Here is a 5,747-nt window from a genome sequence, read left to right as displayed (position 1 = left end):
CAAACTGCATGATATGCTATTCAATGTTTGTTGAATTCCATGTATTTGCAATGGATGTTCCTAAAACAACACATTTAACATCATCATTATCATCATATGCTGCTAGTCCTGCTGCTGCTGCTAGTCCTTTGATAGTCACCTGTCGGTCTCCTGTCCATTCTGAAAGCCATAAAGATGACATTAGTCATTTAGATAACTTGTGTCCTCAATTACCAGGGGATTACTGAAACTACCATGAATTTAAGAAAATGGTAGAAATTAATCCAATCTGAATTTTAAAGCATTACTTTAGATCCCCTCCCTCTAAATGTATCAATAAACATTGGAAAGTGATGCTCCTGACTACCATACAGGTTTAAGAAGATAATATTGGTTTGAAAGAATTCAAAGCTATAAATAAACAGCAACAGGCTCTTTAACAAGGCACTGTTAGTAACATGTAAACTAGCTGTTCACACTAATCCTAATATTATCACTTAATATTTGCAAATTCTATTTTATTATTTAAAACATATTGATGTAAATACATACACATATCGATTTGTTGTATAAATATTGCAAATCAAAACCTTTATTCACTAATAATTAACAAAAATCGTAGTTCTATCTCCTGTTATCAATGCATTCACATTGCCCGCCATGAACTTCCGGGGAACGATCCTCGTCTACATGAACCACGTGACGATAACCGTTTTTGGACTTCCGGTGTCGTAACTCTGGCTCAGGCTAAGAAGCTAAGCTAACATGCTCTCAGTAATAAGCTAACAACCTATGCTAACAACACAGCTTGCGGTCACTGCTCCTCGTTCCCGGCATATTCTGAAGGTAAGATACCCTGTAACTTTACAAAACTTGTCCTTTTGATTTAAATGTTCTTGAACCTACACAACACAATTGTGTTTAAGTGCTTCACCGTTTTTCAAATATAAATGTCATTTAACTAAACTTTGTAAACTAGCAGAGATATGGCTAGTGTTGTGTGAATTAAATGTGATTAATGAAATATGACTGTAGAAAAAGAAAGGTGCTTTTATATTGATTAATTTTTTTACATTTATTTCAGCATTAAGAAAAAAGAAGATTGCAACCTCCTCCACGCCAAACTGCACAACCTGTAAATTGATGGTCCTGGCTTACTTTACATGACTTCAGATGGTTGACATTACACACACACATACTATACATATACATGTGTGCACAATTGTAGATAAACAGCACACACTATATAAATATATATATATATATATATATATATATAAACTGTGTGCTGTTAATCTGTTTTTTGAGGTTTTGCTCTCTTGTTACTTTTAACCATACAGGTGTGATTTCATAGTTATTTTGCATGTTATTGTCAAAGGAACAAAATGAGCAACCCTTTATACTTAATTTGATATTCCTCATTATCTGAAGCATTTGTTACTCTCATTTATTTTCCTCCCATAGTGACTGTATGGATAATCGGAGACAGCTATGTCCGGCGTGGAGCCCAGAGAGCTACAGAGACCATCGGCAGCAACCTTGGCCTCGACCTGAGGGTGTGCTGGTTCGGTTGGGGTGGACTGCGCTGGAGAGGTGTCCTCCCTTTCTTTTCCTACTCCCTGCGAGGAAGAGCAGTCCCGGATGTCCTCCTCATCCACTGTGGCGGCAATGACTTGGGGGATGTGCCCAGTGTTCAGTTGCTGAACCAGATGAAGGAGGACCTGCACCAGCTTCACCATCGGCACCCTGGCATGAAGATCATGCTCTCCCAGAGGCGCCGGTGGAGGGCTGGTGCAAATCCTGTCAAAATTGACAAGGCCCGGAAGTTTGTTAACAGTGTTATGGCTACTTTTGTTCATAGCCTAAATGGTGCCATTGTTGACCACTCCAACATTAGACATGACAGTCCTGGGCTGTTTTTGCGAGATGGAGTTCATTTCACCCCTTGGAGAAATGATATTTTTTTAAAGTCACTAGCCAATTGCCTGAAAGACCACCTCCAAAGACTGTGAACTGCTAAAATGTCAGTATCACTGTCTTTGGATTTGGCCTTTAGAGTATGTATTCTAAGGCCCTTGCTAAGCCCAGACTGTCATGGCTAATGTTGAGTTAGATATAACATCTGTAGCCATAACACTGTTAACATGGCTGCTCTTCCTCTTTTGTCTACTGCTTACTGAAAATGTTAGCTATCACATCCAAATGGGACTATCAAATGAAAGGATAAGCTTACCATACAATACAGAAAACATTACACATTAAGGCTCAAATCTTTTCCCAAGCCGGAGCAGTCTGAAAAGAGTCCCAAGTTTAAAAACACAACATCTTGACAATGAATACTACGCTGTCATTTATCATGACAATACAAACAACAAGAAGGTCTCCCCTAATCCCATGTATGTTGGCATCAATGTCATAAGCATACCATAGAATGTAATTATGAAGTGCAATCCCTACAGGGTCGTAACGTCACAGAAGATAATACCTTTGAGAGAGTTTCTAAATTGTTCAGTATGCAGATAAATATTTGTTTTACAATAGAAACATTTTTCTCCATAAATGTTCCCACATGTTGTGAGCATCAACTTTAAATCTTGTCAACAAATAAAAAACATCTTTATTTCCTTTACGACAACATTTTGTTTATAACACCACTACATTAACAATAAGCATAGGAAAATGATAAATGTCAACATTTAAGATTGTGCTTTTACTCTTTATTTAATCAGATCTATTTCACATTGAAAGTTACATCTTGCATTTTATGAAAAGTAAAGGTTTCGAATCATTTTATGACTTAAGTACACTAGAAAATAAATTAAAGATGTGCAACACCTGTATCAGTAATTAAAATGATATAATTTATGTTCAGGGTTGGGAGGGCTACTTGCCAAAAACACAACCAGTAACTTCATGTGAGTATCAAGATATAAAAGTAATGTAACCTGATAACTTTATTTTTCTTTTGGATTACCTCAATATCAAATGCAATGCAAATAAACACAGGAGAGAAGAAATGTGAATATGATGTGTTTACTGAAATGTATAATATAATACCATAAAGCAGATTCAGGCAGTAGGTGTCGGATTCACAATGAAAGTATTAGCCTACAGAACAGTACGGCTTCAGAGAAGAGATACAATTTGATAATTTTACAACAAGCACTATCTGCTCTTTTTAGGTTTTGAATAAGATTGTAATCCTGAGTTTCCCTATTATTAAAAAAAGTCAAACTAATGCAATTACATCTCTTCCTCTGTATCTAAGGATTACACTTCCCTTTTTCTCTATACGATCTTGATTCGTGTTCGATGTAATCCATTACTGCCTAAGCCAATACAAGTCATCACTTTTGGAAAATGGTCTCAAGTTATAAATGATGCCTCCAATGTCTTTCACGTGGAGAAGACATCCCATTGGCCGAGGCGTTGCAACTTCCCTCAAGCGTCCTACATGAAAGAAAGATCACATGTTAGAAATGTGTGCACAAACTATTCAGTATGACCCGTCTTGGTTTAAAGCCCAAGTGTAAGAGTGAACAGAGGCGGAGTCTGTGTGTTGGCTGCTGCTCCCCAAACCAACATCCTCACAAGCATTGGCTGTTGGAATGTCATTACGCTCCACATGTGGAACAACAAAGGCTTCTTCAGGCGTGCCTTGTATCATAATGATATTGCTCTGATCAGCAGCAAGACTGTTTTCACCACTACCGTGGTCGACATCTGCAACCTCCTCCTTGCTGTTAACAGTCGAACTAGGACTGTCACTGACCTCGTCATTGCTACTCACCTGCTTCTCCTTCCAGGCTGTTGTTCTTTGGTGAAATAGAAAATGGTGGGCACTGCAGTGTTTTTCAGGCATCTCCTTCCCTAATAAAAATAATAAACAAAAACACATAAAATAACTTTTTGAGGTCTGTAGATATTCAACTTTCTTTTGAATAATGTTGTTTTAAATGCAAGAGTGCATTATAAAAGACAATAGAGGGCCAACATGTTAACTATGCAGTTAATCTATTCAATAATTACGTGTTTCCAAGATTCAGATTCAAAGGATTTATGTCATAGCACATAGGCTACAGTGTGGGAATGGCAATGCAAATCATCTGTCCCGAGCTCCCCCAACAATGCAACATAGTTATATAAGACATAAAACAATAAAAGAAATTCAAAATTAAATTAAGAATAATAAATTAGTGCAGGCAGAAATCGATATACACGTAAATATAATAAGACATATGCAAGAACAGAATGTAAAGATAAATATTGTATAGTAAAATTAAATCTTTTTTTTTTTACAGTGATAGCTGTTAAGATAAATAAGTTATAAGATGACAACAGATGAATGAATGTTGCTATTAAAATAACGTAAAAAAGGTAATATAATTCATCTGTTTTTAACATAGAGTATGTGGGGGAAATGGCAATTCTCTATCTATGATAAAGAGTCTTTGCATAAATTGAAGAGAAATGTGATGGTTTGCAAAAAAAATTCGATTTTTATGTTTCTATACTTAACTGGCAAAATCTTAATTTGGCCTTTAATCAAAAGAACATTACTCATCACTGATGTGCAAGCTGTGCCATAGCAATTATTTAGCATTGTATGATGTATAACATGTATTTAATTAGTAACAACAATTTACACTCACAAATGGAACCAAGTTATTATTATTTTTTAAAAGGATCTGTACCCATGAGTCCGTGCTGAAGGGATGACTCTCAAAGTGTTCACTGCACAGGCGAGAAGAAACGTTGGGGGTCCATGTATTCCTCCGGATGTTCAGCACCCACTGGTCCAGCCTGTCTGGATCACCTAAAGGAAACCTTTATTCAAAAATACATGAAAACCGACCCAAAGATAACAGGAGGGTTAATGCCATATTCACTTAATAACGCATGAACAACTTTTACAGATATTTCTATATAGTCTGTGTTGGTAAATGTAATCTAGGTTGCACATTTCCTGCTGAAATACATGCATGGGCCTACCAAGTTACTGCGTGGCACTTTGGTTTTGATAAAACAGTGTACTGTAGTTCCACTATATAAGCGTTACATTCATAATCAAACGAGACAATATGCAAGATAAATAGCTATTTGTTGTTATTCTTAATGCTTGTCATTCACACGTTAAGAAAATAAAATAAGTACCGATACATAGCAGAACAATTGTGGCGATGTTCAGCTTAATAAGCCTTGTTCAACATAATTTCTTTAGCTAATACTATTCTTTCACACACAGTGACGTCACGAGCTACCCACAATGCAACGCGCGCCATATAAATACGCCATTTTCCTGGAGGTGCTAATATCCTGGAGGTGCTAATGTAAACAGCTAGCTAAAGTGCCAGGCAGAGCGCACTAGGTTTTTTTTCTGAATTAACGACCGAAGAAATCGCTGCATGTCTTCAGATTACATCTCTGGACTGGAGGGGTGTGCTCTAGGTCGTTACCAGCGTAAACTAGAGCTGTGTGGGTTGTCGGATTGCCCTTACAAGACTGCCTGCAGACGTATGGAAAAACGAACCTTGAAAGTGGCCTTCGTCGATTTTGGCTGCATCTACGTCTAATTTCTGGAAACACCAGGTGAATACCCCACTTGTCACAATAATATTATCATGCCATTGCATTTATGTGGTATTTTAGAGGTGACTAGATATTGATTAAGGCAATAGACTATGATATTCTGCTTGCACCTCACGTGAAATGGTGGATACAGGAAGTACGGTGTCGCACTCGGCCCAATACCCGTATGTGTGTGTGAA

At 37.2% G+C, this 5,747-nt stretch overlaps 1 long non-coding RNA gene across 1 annotated transcript; it reads right to left on the bottom strand.

The window, feature by feature from the left end:
- Window positions 1-3,059: 3,059 nt before the first annotated feature.
- On the bottom strand, window positions 3,060-4,995 carry LOC139432980 (uncharacterized). The gene is made up of 3 exons (XR_011642550.1): window positions 4,674-4,995; window positions 3,770-3,849; window positions 3,060-3,429 (listed from the first exon to the last, which is right to left on the bottom strand). It is a non-coding gene; the product is annotated as an uncharacterized lncRNA (long non-coding RNA).
- Window positions 4,996-5,747: the final 752 nt, after the last annotated feature.

The sequence above is a fragment of the Pseudochaenichthys georgianus genome, chromosome 23 (genome assembly GCF_902827115.2).
Source record: "Pseudochaenichthys georgianus chromosome 23, fPseGeo1.2, whole genome shotgun sequence".
NCBI lineage: Eukaryota > Metazoa > Chordata > Actinopteri > Perciformes > Channichthyidae > Pseudochaenichthys > Pseudochaenichthys georgianus.
The sequence above is the reverse complement of the archived record's forward strand: the minus strand, read 5'-3'. Positions and strand labels throughout refer to the sequence as shown.